Source organism: Heterodontus francisci, chromosome 15, assembly GCF_036365525.1.
Source record: "Heterodontus francisci isolate sHetFra1 chromosome 15, sHetFra1.hap1, whole genome shotgun sequence".
Taxonomy (NCBI): domain Eukaryota; kingdom Metazoa; phylum Chordata; class Chondrichthyes; order Heterodontiformes; family Heterodontidae; genus Heterodontus; species Heterodontus francisci.
In genome coordinates, this window is record NC_090385.1 from 34,152,237 (window position 1) to 34,169,161 (window position 16,925).

General features: G+C 41.6%; 1 protein-coding gene across 1 annotated transcript in view; it reads right to left on the reverse strand.

Moving 5' to 3' along the window:
* Positions 1-7,705: 7,705 nt before the first annotated feature.
* The window catches only part of thoc2 (THO complex 2), a 183,081-nt gene continuing 173,861 nt past the window's right edge, over positions 7,706-16,925 (reverse strand). The window contains exon 39 of the mRNA XM_068047366.1: positions 7,706-8,627. The gene's annotated coding sequence lies outside the window, so the exon portion shown is untranslated. The remainder of the gene's footprint in view (positions 8,628-16,925) is intronic.

Below are 16,925 nucleotides of genomic sequence, written 5' to 3' on the forward strand. Positions count from 1 at the left end.
ACCCAAGCCAAATATTTTGGGGAAAAGTCTAAACTGTAATAGATGCCCACGAATAGGGATACCAAAATATCCCAAGAAATATACAAAATAGCAGATGATGGGAAGTACAACTGAAATCAGAGTAGAATCTATGTATAGAAAGTAACAATGTGCTAGTTTGTTCTACTCAAATTGATAGTCAGGTAGCAAAACATTCCATGCTTCTGGACATCACCCCAACTGATAAAGCAAGATACTGCAGAATCTGAAATGAAACAGAAAACACTGGAAACACTAGATGACAACACACAAAATACAGGTGATCTCCATTTCTGGAAAATCATAGATATCATTCCTCTTGCAAAAATCTTTTGTGCAGGAAGATTGTATTCAATTCGCTACTAAATCTACCACTGTTATATTGACGTTTGTTGGCTACTGCACAATAAGTCCTGCATGAGCAAGCTATTTGCATGACATTTTCCAGTGAATTCTTGACCAAATGCCTTTTCAACCAGTGAATATTTGCTTGGATCTCACCTTTTCCATTCTCAAAACGATCAAGTAGCAGAGATACCATCAGTTCCTTTGTAACAAAACAGTACAATATATATTCCATGTTTCTTGATATTACATTGGCCATTACCTTTTAATGTAACTCATAATAAAACACCTTAAAACCTAGGGATGCATCTTTTAAAATGGAAACGATATCCCCTGAACATAGTAGTTGTCACCAAGATATTTATGACTGGAACTACAGGCCTGAAAGCTAAACTCTGGCTGTCCAAAAACTAGAATTGTCCGAAAACAGGACATTTTTGAAAATATTTGGATGCAACAAGTTTAGTGTCAATTGATCATAATTACTTCAATTAAACTTGAAAAGACTGAAGACACAGCTTTTTATAGTGTCCTCCTTAAAGAGTAAGGTTATGCTCTCAAGTTTAATTTTCTATCAATCAATTTCTACCCTACTTGTCTTAAAATTGTGAACTGGCGGATCCTCCTCACCCCCCCGCCCCACAACATCCTCCGCTCCCTGTCCCTGTACTTGGGCAAGCAATAAGCCGAGGCGTCATGCTCTGGCTGACCTGGAGGGCAGTCGCGGACTCCATGTTTCTGGAATCCAGGAAAATCCGAAATCTGGCATGGTCTTGGTCCCGAGGGTGCTGGATTTTGGATACCAGACCTATAAGTGAATTATGAAAAGATCTTAAAGCCACAACCATTTGTTATCACCTTCCAAGTAGGCCTCATGCTTGCATGATATACATCATTGTAATTGCCATCACCATCAAGAGATAATCTACATTATCATTTAAACCTTGGGAAATATAGGTAATATGTATAATCTTTAAGCTATCAGCTGCAAATACTTTCTCAGCATCAAATACATATTTAGAGATACAGCACTGAAACAGGCCCTTCGGCCCACCGAGTCTGTGCCGACCATCAACCACCCATTTTTATTAATCCTACACTAATCCCATATTCCTACCACATCCCCACCACCTACCTATACTAGGGGCAATTTATAATGGCCAATTAACCTATCAACCTGCAAGTCTTTGGCATGTGGGAGAAAACCGGAGCACCCGGAGGAAACCCACGCAGACACATATTGTTCCATTCTCTTCTGAATTAGGAACCTATTAATTCCTTTTGAGCACTTTTAACGTGTTATGACCGACCGCTCCAGTCAAAGCCCCCAATCAAAATATACGATTCTGATTGTGGTGGGAGAAACACAGTTTCAATCCCGTCCCTCCACAGATCGCCTAACATATCATTTTAAACTTTCCAAATTAAAGACCTAGCCAAATTGTACCAACTACAAACCCCCGAATGAGGCTAACCAAACTAGGTGTTTTTAGATCAATAAATGAACTGCTCAATTAGAAAATCTAAATTCTTAAACAGTGGCGCAGTGGTTAGCACCGCAACCTCACAACTCCAGCGACCTGGGTCCGATTCTGGGTACTGCCTGTGCGGAATTTGCAAGTTCTCTCTTGGACCGCATAGGTTTTCGCCGGGTGCTCCGGTTTCCTCCCACAGCCAAAGACTTGCAGGTTGATAGGTAAATTGGCCATTGTAAATTGCCGCTAGTGTAGGTAGGTTATAGAGAATATGGGGTTACTGTAGGGTTAAGTATAAATGGGTGGTTGTTGGTCGGCAGACTCGGTGGGCCGAAAGGCCTGTTTAAGTGCTGTATCTCTAAATAAATAAATAAACTAAGATATAAACAACATTTAAAATAGAAAACGTTAGTGTCCTTGCAGATTTACACACCTGCCAAATGTGGAACAGTCCAAGGTTGCCTGAAGTCCTCACAGCCGTCAGATGGGGAAAAAAAGGTTCTTGAACAGTAGAATAGTCAGCGGTCTAGTTCAGAAGTTGAAATGATTCTCTTCTTCCAGCGATGAATTCAACAATTACAGTTTAGTAGTTAAAGGAATTTGGTTATTTTCTTTTAAGAAATTAATCTGGCTTGACATCATAATTTTGAGTGTATCATAAATAAGGTTTAAATAAACCGAGAGAGCGCTCTCATTTCCTACAGTATATAATGGTCCAGCTGTCCGTCTGTGTCTGAGTTAGAACAGTCTGTTTCCACTATATGCCAGTTCAAAATTAAATTTTAACAATGTATCTCTCGATCTCTGGGACTGATTGTCTGTATCCCGGGCAACGAGAATACATTCTTTGATTCTGTCTCTGAATGGCTGTATCCCGGGGCAACGAGAATGCATTTTTTGACTCAGTTTCTGGGGCTTGCTGCCTTAAAGCAGTACAGCTCCTTTTCCAGCCTTAAAGGCACACCACATTCTTTCTGAAAAAACGACAGGATCATAACAAGGGCACAATTCACTGCTTGAAATTTCAGTTTCAAGACAGAAGGGCCTGAATTATCCTTAGTGATTGAGAAAAGACTTGAGTGTTTGGAGAGAATACCCATGGCCGAAGTGATTTTCTGTGACATTCAAGTACAGTGAATAAGTGGGTAGACACAAAAACTTTAATTTCTGTTACAATTAGTTACTATTTGACATTGAAGTTCCCTGTGCTAATGTGACAATTCCATCCTTTGCCCACTATGTAGCCCTGCGTCAAATTTGGACAACTTGGTGACCATCTTGTTTTCTGCTTTCAGATATTTATTTTTAATATTTACTGTAATTTCCATTTGTATAGCCCCTTTAAAAGGAAAACATCCCAAGGTGCTTCACAGCTACAATAATAAAAGGACACTGAGCCAAAAAAAAATATCAGGAGAGGTGACTAAAAGTTGGGCCAAAGAAGTGAATTTTAAGGATTAAGGCGGAAGAGTTTAAGAATGAATTCCAGGGGATAGGACCTGGGCCGCTGAATGTACATGAACTAATGATGGGACAAAGGAAGGGGGGGGGGGGGGGGGGCATGCACAAGGCAACAAAGTTACATGATTAGAATTAACTTGTATTAATATAGTACCCAATGACCAAAAGCACTGTATAACCAATGGATTACTTTTCGTATGCAGGGAAACACAATAGCTAATTAGCATACAGCAAGGTCCCATAAACAGCAATGTTGCATAATGAACAATTTTTTTGTAGTTGGTAGATGTGTATTTACTAATTTACCTTGTATTCCCCGTCATGGTATTAATCTGCTCAATTATTATGCATGGCAGAGGTCTAAGGAATTAAAACAGAAAGGAATTTGCAGAACTAATTTATATCTTGCAGTCATAGCTTCTGTCACATGCATCCACTTAAATGACACATCAGAAAAAAGTCATGGGACAGAATTAAACTTCTTGAGTCACTAACGTTCCCAAGCTGTAAATGGGTTCTTGGTAAAACAAAGGTGCACAAGATTATGCTTTGCCCAACCCTAATTCAGAAGGTTGAAATAATTCTTAAAGAGCAGAAAGAGAACGTAAAGAGCAAAAGTTGGAAAATTAAATGCCAACTATTTAATCAACTATAAATAAAATCTGTAAAGTGTTTCCCAACTATTAGTTTATATAGCAAGTCTCTGAACTCCCAGGGGAAGTAACAATATGCCATAGAGACAACAGAAGGGCAGTTACTTAAGCTAGGGCAAGATGACAATGATTGAAGGAGGAAGATGATGACTAGATGTTTCCAGAGAAGCCAAGTATTCCAAAAGGTGGCTCAACTATCCAAAACGACAAGGATGGATTAAACAACCAAAAAAAGGTAAAGGGGCAGATTTTGCAGTAGAAATAACAGTGAGGCCAATAGTGCTCACTTTTATTGAAGGAAATGGACAACCTCCAGCGACTACACATGCGCAGTCAAACAGCTTTCTGATCAAAGGTCATTAACTTGAAACGCTGTGCTGAATGTTGTCAGCATCAAAGAAGTCCTGCTGCCGGGTCTGAAAGCAGGAGACAACTCGACGCTGACGACTGGGACCACCACCCAATTGAGGATGGTGGCCCACCTCCCAGGGAAGGCAAGTTCTGCTGAGCATGCTGGGGCCTGGCAGGCAGGTCTGCTAATTGGCAGGTTTGGGAGCATAGCCCACTGGTGGCACCTTAGCTGGCCCAATCAGAGGTGGCCACTGCTGAGGCTGCAACATGAAGGAGAGGTGGTGGAGGCACGAACAGTAGTGACATTTAAGAGGCATCTGGACAGGTACTTGAATGAGCAAGGCATCGAGGGATATAGAATTAATGCAGGCAGATGGGATTAGTATAGATAGGCATTATGGTTGGCATGGACACGGTGGGCCGAAGGGCCTGTTTCTATGCTGTACAACTCTATGATACCTCAACATCAAAACACCCGTGAAGACAAGGTAAGTTCTGCTGGGCATGCTGGGGCCTGGCAGGCAGGTCTGCTAATTGGCAGGTTTGGGAGCATAGCCCAATGGTGGCACCTTAGCTGCAAAGGTGGTCATTGTCGCTGGTGGGCCCTCCATGGGCAATGGAGAGGGGTATCAGAGATGGTTGATGAGGGCCGTGCAGTTGAAGTGTATAAAAGGCATTTGATAAATTGCCACATAATAGGCTTGTCAGAAAAGTTGAAGCCCATGGAATAAAAAGGGCAGTGGTAGTATCAATACAAAATTGGCTGAAGAACAGCAGACAGTAGTGATGAATGGTGGGTTTTTTAAGCTGGAGGAAAGCATAGTAGGGTTCCCCACGGTCATACGAGGACCACTGCGTTTCCCAATGTATTTTAATGACTTGGGTGTAAAGGGCACAATTTCAAAAATTTGTACATGACATAAAAGTTGGAAGTGCAGTGAGGAGGGTAGTGATAAACTTCAAGACGAGACATGTAGTGGAATGGGCAGACATGTGATGGATGAAATTTAATGCAGAGAAGTGTGAAATGATACGTGCGAAGAACGAGGAGAAGCAATGTAAAATAAAGGGCACAATTCAAAAGTGCAAGAACAGAGATAGCTGGTGTCTTTGTACATAGGTTATTGTGGATGACAGTGTAGGTGGAGAAAGTGGTTAAAAGAGCAACTGGGACCCTGAGCTTTATAAACACAGGCATTGAGTACAAAAGCAAGGAAGTTATGCCAAACCTTTAAAAAACAATGGTTCACCCCAAGTGGAGGATTGTGTCAAATTCTGCGCATTGTACTTTAGGAAGGATGTGAAGACTTTGGAAAGGGTACAGAAAAGATTTACAAGAATGGTTCCAGGTCTGAGGGACTTGAGTTAAGTGGACAGATTGGAGAAGCTGGAGCTGTTCTCCTTAAAACAGAGCAAGTTGAGTGGAGATTTGATAGGTGTTCCAAATCATGAGGAGTCTAGACACAGTAGATAAAGAGAAACTATACCCATTGGCAGAAGGGTCTCAAACCAGAAGAGACAGATTTAAGGTGATTGGAAAAAGAACCAAAGGAGAGATGAGGAAGAACGTTTTGTGCAGCAAGAAGCAGATTCAGTTGTGGCTTTCAAAAGGGAATTAACTAAGTACTTGAAGGGAAAAGATTTTCAGGGCTACAGGTAGGGCCCCACCAAATTCACAGTCAAATTTTACACACAGTCATGGCATGTTAAGAGTACTAAATTTCATGATTTCACATTTAAATCATAAATTGCAGTATCACAACAAACCATAAAAATGATCCATTTAAAACAAACAAAAAAAGGCAAAAGTGGTTTCTGGTTTCAAATAGCATTTATTGTATACTTTAAAACTATTGTGAAAAGCTGACTACTAACAGGTCACATTCTTTACTCACTGTAGTCAGTGGTTGAATGTGAGCATGGAGCAACCTGCAACTGTCTTTCTTCATTTCCTGTCGCTGTGCTGTGAATACCTGTCCGTGTTTAGACATAGCTTTCTCCGCATCCACAGAGTTTGTTGAATGGTCCTCATGTTTACCAAAAACCTTCGGTAGGTAGTCCTGTCATAGCTTTTTGGCACTTGTCAAGCAACTACCATTTTGCAAGTTGCGTTGAATGAAAACCCACAGCTTTGGATGATCAAAAACAGTATGCAAAAGCATCCACAAGTTCCACTGTAACCAACTATTTTCTGAGCTCCGTCAACTTCTTAAGAGGAGATGAAATAAATACAAGTTCAGCCTCGTATCAATCAGTAAAACGCAACAAGTTCACAAAATGGCTAGTTTCATGGAGGACCAAAGATTCCACAGAGGACCCAAGATTTCACAGTCCGTGACGCATTTTTCAGTCGTGAATTTGGTAGGGTGCTAAGTAGAGAAAAAGGAGGGGGGGGGGGGGGTGAGGGAGTGGGACGAGTTGGATTGCTCTTTGCAGAGCTGGCACAGACTCGACAGGACAAATGGCCTCCTTCTGTGCTGCAATCATTCTATGATTCTATAGGACACATATTTTGTTTGCCCTGTTCACACAAGTTCCAGATGCTCTGCAGATGGAGCTGCACTTTTTGGCTGATTTGAAATCCCAGGTCAACAGCCCACAAAGTCTATTTACAAATGCAAGGGTAATGAATAGCTGGTGATAATCTGTCTCAATTTTTTTTTTAACCTGGGTATGGTACCTCAGTGGTTATGGTATTTGACAAGCAAAGATTGTGGGTTCAAATCCCACTATAGTAAATTGTAAAACCTGGCGATCTTTGGGCTAGCACCAAATCATCATAGAAGCTGCCAGACTGTTGATAAAATCCAACTGGTTCATTGATGTCCTTCAGGAAAGAGAACTTGACATCAAAAACTTGAATATCTAATATACATTATTTCAAACCTTACTGTTACATTCTGTGCCATGGTTCAACATAGCCAAACTTAGAAAGCAGAAAACTGATCCAAAGTGATGGGCCTACACTGATAAAAGCACTGGCACCTAATTGGAATTAAGTCCAAGATAATGCTTTTGTTGAATATCTTGAAACATGCATTTGTATTATTGAAGCAGTCAATGGGAGCGGCATAAGTCTCTCTTTAGCTATAGTCTAAGTGCACAAACAACCATACGCTCAGTACAGATGGCATTGTAAGTTCAAGAAACTGTTTTCAAATGTACTGTTGAATTATGCATGTTAGTTTCAGTGAATTAATCAATCGAAGCCAGGCCCTTAAATTTCCACTGAAACAGTTTTCACATCACACAATGGAACTTTGTGAGACCAGTTGCTGACTAAGCAAAATGTGAAAATCTATGCATGAAAGTCGCTCTCCCCAAATAAGAAAGAAACAATTTTGTAACACAAAAGTGCCTGAAGGCTATTTTTTATACTGACAGATTCTTATAGTCATCCAAGAGCTTTTAGAAAACAAAAATGCACGGTTATTTCAGGTCTATAAATAAAGCTGACATTCCGATTATTTCAACTATTTTGACAGTATGTCTAAACTTTTATTTAAAATTGGAACTTTGAAGCAGTCAGGATAGTTTTTATGTCCATCTTCTCTGAATGTGCCAATAGTAATAGTAACTGTAATTTCAAAAACATAATACCCAAAGAATGAGCAAAACCCTCACTACAACAGATGACCGACTGAGAAAACTATCCGTTTATTTAGAAAAAGATTACACTGGTAGAATACAGCAGATAAAAAATTCAAATGCAATTTTGAAAATTTATGACCAAACATAGGTATTCATGGAAATAGAAATCTCCTGTAGTTGTACAATTTAAACCTAATTTCATCTTTTAAGGACAATTCTTGCAATTTATTTTAAAATCATGAAATAAACACAAGATGCTGCACGGGATAGTTTTAATCAGTAAATTAAACAATGGCTGATTTTAATTACACACAATCACTATACTAGTGTATACATAATATACAAATATCTTCGTTGCCGTAAAGGTGAAGACAGAAGGTTGTAGACAGTCTGCAGCAGACTCCAGTCTGTTCTCATGACTACAAAATGTACTTTGTGGTTTTGCTGCATACAGCACATTGTGCTTATATTTAAAGAGCAAACCACTTGCTAGTATTATACTGAAAATGACATGCATACAGACAAAACATCAAGTTAAAAGACAACACAACTCAACTTTTAAACGATGGCCAACATAAATGGAGTGAAAGGAATTCAACAAAATGTTTTAATAGGCTTCGGTTAGGTCCTCTCTCTTGATTTGCCATCCTTACAAATGAAGTCCATGTATTTGAAATTCAGTAGCACAAATAAATCCATGGCAGCAGCTTGTAATCCAATAGGGGAAAAAAACCTGTACAATGTTCAAGAAAAAGTAAAATGATATTTCAGAAAACGAAAAAAACACCACAAATGCAGACTTCTGCACAATATTAGAATTTAGTGCATCAGTACTTTTAATGGGTTGGGATTCAAATGAGTGTGAGTATGTCAATGCTACAAACCATGGGTTCCCACTCAATTCTCCACACAGTGAGAAGCCAATCTCATAGAAAGGCCCAGGCAGAGGCAAAGTGTTTCCTCACAGGGGGCAAGGGGAAAATTCGAGAGGCAGTCAACTCATGATACTCTTGTTCACTGCAGTCCAGTAGCTGCCTGTCTGTTCTCGCTGGGAATGTTAAGACACTCCTGATCTTATGTTACAGATTTGGCCATATCAATCGTAGACAACCTTTTCAAATGTAATGAACGTTACTCATTTACTTTCGGCACACAATTAAATCTCATTATTGCAAGGCCTTAAAGAAAAGGCTACCTATTTCCATCTCCAAAATACCAAATTCAGCCCCACACTCACCTCCAATGCCTGCACTGCACCATGCATAAAGCAGCACTCATCTATCACTTGCCCTGGGAAGCTCCGTTGGTTCTTTGTACCCAGACCTGGTACATATCATTTCAAAACTCCTGGCCTCATCTACAATAGGTTTGTTCTACCCGACTTCTGCAACGTTTTCCAATTGTGCACTGACAGCTTGCTTCCCTTCTTCCAATTCTGGTCTTCTGTGTTTCTCCCTCCTTGGCTTTTCTGACGGCGCAACCTTCAAATATCTTGCCCTCACATTCTGGAAGACTCTCTGTAAATCCATTCAGTTTGCTGTGTGTCCTAGCATCTTCAAAAGTCTAATTTGAAACTACCGCCAACATCACCACTGTCTCGTTTATTCTTGCTTGGGCTTGGCTGTTACCAAAGAAACACCATGGGATGTTTTGCTATCTTAAATTCATGAATTAAATGAAAGTTGTTGGTCCCCAAAATTCTAAAAGTCCACTCTGCTCACCCAAGCATGAAGCAGCAGACAATACAAAACCCAGGGACTGCAGGGTCACTTGATTGGCTGGAGTTGCCACTGAACTGCCAGTAAGAATGTCAGAGTAGCACCATGGTGCTCCAATGAAGGAAGGACAGGCCCTAAAAACTCTAATGGGGAAAACATGCCTCTTTAGGAATATAATCAATCCCTTCCAGGATCAATTACTTTTCCCTAGTAAAGCTTTGGGAACTTTTTACATGTCTCAATGAACTGACCCAAGTCAGAGAATTACCTCCTCTCCTGTCTGCCTGCTCATCTCTCAGGGAACTGAGTACAAGAAAGATACAAATGACAACATTTCCTGGGGAAGCCGGAGACTGCCCCAGACAAGCCCCTTGATGCTGATTTGAATAACTGCCCCCACAACATTAGAATTTAAAGGGCAGTTTAAACAGGGCACAATGCCATCTTGACCAGACTCCACCTGAAATTCCTGACCAGTTCCGGGAAGAAACGTGCATGCTTCCTTGTACATGCTCATAAAAGGAATGTCTGTGGCTTGAAAGTTGACATTGTCAGGCAAGCCCCCCATCTGCCAAGACTGAGGCGCATATGATTTTGCCAAATGAACATTAAAACTTAAAATTGCAAGCCCCTGGCTGGAAGGATAGTACCAGACAGCGTTGAAACAAAGGAACCAGTCATTAGGCGTTGCGCAAACGACTACTGGCAACACCTATGCAGTCATATTCAGCTGGCCTCAGACACCGGAAACATCAGAGGAATGTATGATGGCATGAAGAGAGCTCTTGGGCCAACCATCAAGAAGATCACCCCCCTCAAATCTAAATCGGGGGACATAATCACTGACCAACGCAAACAGATGGACCGCTGGGTTGAGCACTACCTAGAACTGTACTCCAGGGAGAATGCTGTCACTGAGACTGCCCTCAATGCAGCCCAGCCTCTACCAGTCATGGATGAGCTGGACATACAGCCAACCAAATCGGAACTCAGTGATGCCATTGATTCCCTAGCCAGCGGAAAAGCCCCTGGGAAGGACAGCATTACCCCTGAAATAATCAAGAGTGCCAAGCCTGCTATACTCTCAGCACTACATGAACTGCTATGCCTGTGCTGGGACGAGGGAGCAGTACCCCAGGACATGCGCGATGCCAACATCATCACCCTCTATAAAAACAAAGGTGACCGCGGTGACTGCAACAACTACCGTGGAATCTCCCTGCTCAGCATAGTGGGGAAAGTCTTTGCTCGAGTCGCTCTGAACAGGCTCCAGAAGCTGGCCGAGCGCGTCTACCCTGAGGCACAGTGTGGCTTTCGTGCAGAGAGATCGACTATTGACATGCTGTTCTCCCTTCGTCAGATACAGGAGAAATGCCGTGAACAACAGATGCCCCTCTACATTGCTTTCATTGATCTCACCAAAGCCTTTGACCTCGTCAGCAGACGTGGTCTCTTCAGACTACTAGAAAAGATCGGATGTCCACCAAAGCTACTAAGTATCATCACCTCATTCCATGACAATATGAAAGGCACAATTCAACATGGTGGCTCCTCATCAGAGCCCTTTCCTATCCTGAGTGGTGTGAAACAGGGCTGTGTTCTCGCACCCACACTTTTTGGGATTTTCTTCTCCCTGCTGCTTTCACATGCGTTCAAATCCTCTGAAGAAGGAATTTTCCTCCACACAAGATCAGGGGGCAGGTTGTTCAACCTTGCCCGTCTAAGAGCGAAGTCCAAAGTACGGAAAGTCCTCATCAGAGAACTCCTCTTTGCTGACGATGCTGCTTTAACATCTCACACTGAAGAATGCCTGCAGAGTCTCATCGACAGGTTTGCGTCTGCCTGCAATGAATTTGGCCTAACCATCAGCCTCAAGAAAACGAACATCATGGGGCAGGATGTCAGAAATGCTCCATCCATCAATATTGGCGACCACGCACTGGAAGTGGTTCAAGAGTTCACCTACCTAGGCTCAACTATCACCAGTAACCTGTCTCTAGATGCAGAAATTAACAAGCGCATGGGTAAGGCTTCCACTGCTATGTCCAGACTGGCCAAGAGAGTGTGGGAAAATGGCGTACTGACACGGAACACAAAAGTCCGAGTGTATCAGGCCTGTGTCCTCAGTACCTTGCTCTACGGCAGCGAGGCCTGGACAACGTATGCCAGCCAAGAGCGACGTCTCAATTCATTCCATCTTCGCTGCCTTCGGAGAATACTTGGCATCAGGTGGCAGGACTATATCTCCAACACAGAAGTCCTTGAAGCGGCCAACACCCCCAGCTTATACACACTACTGAGTCAGCGGCGCTTGAGATGGCTTGGCCATGTGAGCCGCATGGAAGATGGCAGGATCCCCAAAGACACATTGTACAGCGAGCTCGCCACTGGTATCAGACCCACCGGCCGTCCATGTCTCCGTTATAAAGACGTCTGCAAACGTGACATGAAATCGTGTGACATTGATCACAAGTCGTGGGAGTCAGTTGCCAGCATTCGCCAGAGCTGGCGGGCAGCCATAAAGACAGGGCTAAATTGTGGTGAGTCGAAGAGACTTAGTAGTTGGCAGGAAAAAAGACAGAGGCGCAAGGGGAGAGCCAACTGTGCAACAGCCCCAACAAACAAATTTCTCTGCAGCACCTGTGGAAGAGCCTGTCACTCCAGAATTGGCCTTTATAGCCACTCCAGGCGCTGCTTCACAAACCACTGACCACCTCCAGGCGCGTATCCATTGTCTCTCGAGATAAGGAGGCCCAAAAGAAAAGAAAGAAAAAAAGAAAGAAAGTCCTCGCCCCAATACGCAGAAGAGACCTGGCCAAACCAGTCAGTCATGTGAGCACCTGCTGGCCAACTAGGGGAGTTTTAAACTGGAAAAACAGAATTTGCACTCAGAATGCCATGTGCTCCTGGAACTGAAGCAAGAATTACCTCCTCTCCTGTCTGCCTGCTCATCTCTCAGGGAACTGAATCTTGTGAAGACACATGAACCTCAAAGAGAGAAAAGTTCCCTATGTGAACAAGGTTTAAGCAGAATACTGGGCACCAACGAAATGCACAAATTACCTACAAAAGGACTATACTATGAGCGAAGCACAGTAATAAGATATTGCCTCAACCTGTTCCACTTTATGTTTTCTTCTCTTTTCTGTCCCGATCTACATGTGTATATCGCATGTGCATGTTAGCATGGGCATGCTGTATATCAGTAGGCATGAATTGTATTTAAAAGTTTAAGTTTAATAAATTTCACTTTTCTTCTTTAAACCAAAGAAAGCCTGTTTTTGTCATTTCTTTGCCTTAAAATTGGAAAGCTGTGAACAAGAATTCACAAAGGGAAGCTCAAAACACAGTGTGTTTAAAATTAAACCCTGTTACAATAAGACCAGGTAAATACAGCCAAAGACCCCTGGACACATTTCACACCTGGTCGTAACAATATGCACTGTAATTCTTCCCTACATTCCAAAATTAGAACTATATCATCTAAATGTGATCTGTTCATGATCTTTTCTTGTAGCAATTCTATGTAATTATTTGTTTATAAAAGGTAATTAGGCTATTCAAAGTTTCACTAAGTTTAAATGCGAACATTTGCATGTCTATACAGTTACAGGTGAACTTTAATGAGTGTCCCAACAACCTATTCTATGCATCACTGCTCATCAGTATTTGACAACATTGTGGAAAACAATGCATCAACAATTGTGATTCGTAGCTTCATCAGTGCCAATTTACCAGTGAAAGTTTAACAGACACAAATGTTAGAGGACTTAGTTGCTGCTGTGCAAATGTGATGGCCCGAATAACTGAGTAACCCTTTTGTACTAGCTACCATCGTCATTCGAGATATCACAAGGTTGTTTTTCGGCTCAATTTAAAATCAAGCAATCTATTAAATTTCTAAATTTTTGTAAAGGAACAAAAATGCTACTGTAACATTGACAAAATTCGTTTTTTAAACATTAAAGTAGAAAAATTCTTTGGTTCCTTGCTTTTTAATATTTTCCATTTGCGATGTAGAGAGTGAAGAACAATGTAACTGGCTCTAAAAAAGGACTGTAAAAAGCATTTCAAAAGATGTCTAACTACATTGCAGGAGGCTTAATGGATGTTTTACATTAGTGCAGATCTGTGTAAAAGGCCACAAATATGTCTGCAGCGCCACCTTGTTCCTTCAGTATTTTAGGTTGGTTTCCATAATCCAGGTTCTGAATGCTAAACAAACCGTGCGCTAAGATTTCTGATGAAAGGTCACAGACCTGAAACATTAACTCTGTTTTTCTCTCTCCACAGATGCGGCCAGACCTGCTGAGTATTTTCAGCACTCTGTTGCATTCCAATTAATCTGGGCCAGATCCCTATTCAACTGACTGAAATTAGCCCTCCTCCAGATGAATACTTTCATTCAATTTTTCCTTGTCCTTTCCATAACTAAACAGGATATTTTGATCAGTTTCCCAAATCCTCTCCCACTAAAAGATGCTTCAATTTCCCACTTCATACCCCAGAACTACTTACGTCCTTGTTGGGCTGCAAACACACTGATCAAGAAAGTTCTCTTGTACACATTTCAAGAATTCCTCCTGCTCTTTCCCCTTTGCACTGTTATTTCCCAGTATAAATTAAAATAATTGAAGTCTCCAATCATTAGTTCATGCATCTTTTTGCAATTTGCCCCTGCATCTTGTTTCCACTATTTGATGACCTATTGTTGAATAGCTCCTTTATTGTTCCTTAACTCCAATCAAATGCTTTCCATCTTTGAATCCTCATGTACATCATCTTTCCAATGCTGTAATAGTATCTTCAATCAATACTGATTTATCCTTCCTGAACAGTGTCTGATTCCCCACTATTTCTAATAATCTAAAGCTGTGTGCCTCTCACAGTCCATTATGCATCTTGCATCTCCTCTCTAATGGCTAATCCTTGTGCTCATCCCCTGCCAAATAGGTTTAAACCCTTCTCCATAACTCTAGTTAACCCCCCTGTGAAACCATTGGTTCCATCCCTGTTGAAGACCCACACTTTCCCCAGAGTCCTGCGAATTTTTTCTCTTCAAGTACTTATCAAATTCCCCTTTAAAAGCCTTGATTCAATCTACTTCTACCCCACCGTCAGGTATTGCATTCCAGATCCTAACCACTCGTTGTGTAAAAAAGTTTTTTCTCATGTCACCTTTGATTCTTTTACTAATCACCTTAAATCGATGCCCTCTGGTTCGCTTCTCCAATCTATCCATGTAACTGACGCCCCTCAACCCTGGAACCATTTTCATAAATCTTTTTTGCACCCTACCTTAAAGCCTTCACATCCTTCTGAAAGTGTGGTGCCCAGAATTGGACAAAATACTCCAGTTGAGGCCAATGTTTTATACAAGTTCATCATAACTTCCTTGGTTTTTATAAAGCCTAGATCCCATATGCCTTTTTAATCACTTTTTCAACCTGCCCTGACACCTTCAACTGTGTGTGCATATATATCCTGTCTTTGTTCCTACACCCCCTTTAGAATTGTATCCTTTATTTTATATTGCCTCTCCTCATCCCTACGACCAAAATGTATCACTTCACACTTGTCAGCATTAAATTTCATCTGCCACCTGACCACTCATTCCACCAGCCTGTCTATGTCCTCGTGAAGTGTATCGCTATCCCCCTCAAAGTGCACAATACTTTTCAAGTTTTGCGTCATGTACAAATTTTTGAAATTGTGCCCTGTAAGTCTAGGTCAATAATACAGATAAAAAAAAAAGTGGTCCTTGTACCGACCTCTGGGGAAGCTGACTTTATACTGTCCTCCAGTCCAAAAAATAACCTTTCACCTCTACTCTGTTTACCGTCACACATGTTCGTATCTATGTTGCTACTGTCCCTTTTATCCTATGAGCTTCAACTTTGCTGGAAAGCAACGTGTGACACGTTATTAAACACCTTCTGGAAGTCCATGTACAACACATCAACTACATTAATCTCATGAAAAATCCAATCAAGTTAGTTGAACACAATTTGCCTTTAACAAATCCGAGCTGGCTTTCCTTAATTAAACTTCACTTGTCCAAGTGACTCTTAAATTTGGCCCGGATTATCATTTCTAAAACTAAGGTTAAAGTCACTGGTTTGCAGTTGCTGGGTTTATCTTTATATCCTTTTTGGAACAAGGGTGTAACATTTACAGTTCTCGAGCCCTGACACCATCCCCTGCATCTAAGCAGTATACCCACAATTTCCACCCTTACGTCCCTCAGCATCCTAGTATGCATCCATCTGGTTCTGGTTACTTCTCAACTTTAAGTACAGCCATCCTTTCTAATACGTTCTCAATCCATTTTTAGCCTGTCCAGTAGCTCAACAAACTCCTTATTCCCTATAACTTTGGCAGTATCTTCTTCCTTGAAGAGAGATGCAAAGTACTCATTTAGGACCTCGGCGATGCCCTCTGTCTCCATGTGTAAATCCCCTTTTTGGTCCCTAATCGGCACCACCCCTCCTTCTACTGCCCTTTTACTATTTAAATGCCCAAAGATGACTTTCGGATTGAACCTCCAACCCTTTTCCTACCTACATCATTGGTTCCAACCTGAACCAGGACTTATGGCCATTTTCCTTTCCCCCACAAAATATTCTGCACCCATTCACTGATGTGCTTTATTCTGGCAGCAGCAGAAAGGCAATGCAGCATGCCAAGCTCACGTTGATGGTTCCAGAAAAGTCCATCAATTGCCCATGACCACTACATTTCTACACTTCGCTGGGCTCTTGTGCAGTCATTTGCCCCATGGTGTTGTTGAAGAGCTCTGGACTACGCTCCCCTTAATGTCTGCATCCTCATCAGCATTCAGTTTGAGAGTGGCATATTTCCAGGGGATTACTGCGCTGCCTGCCTCTTCCTACCCAGTTAGATGGCCACCCATTTATTATCCTGCTGGACTCTGTAGCTGTAGGGTGACCACCTTCTGGAAGCGCATTCCAGGAAATTCACAGCCTCCTCCATGTCTTGCAATGGCTCCAGTCAATTAAGCTCAGAAAGCCTGAGTTCAAGCAACTGCAGGCAGCTCCTGCATGGTTATCCGAGCGACATGAAGCACCCTGAAGTTCCCACATGTCACAGGAGTTTCTGGCAACGGGTCTCAAATGCTGGGTCATTTTGCTTAAAAGTCTATCTACTTACATGTGTTTCAATTTAGTATTGCCTTCCTCCTAATTGTACACTAGATTTTTTTCAATGCAATTAATGTTACCATCCTCTACTCAATTTGAATTTTATCCCCTTAGATCTAATTAATTACTTATATATTTACTGTAACCCCGTGA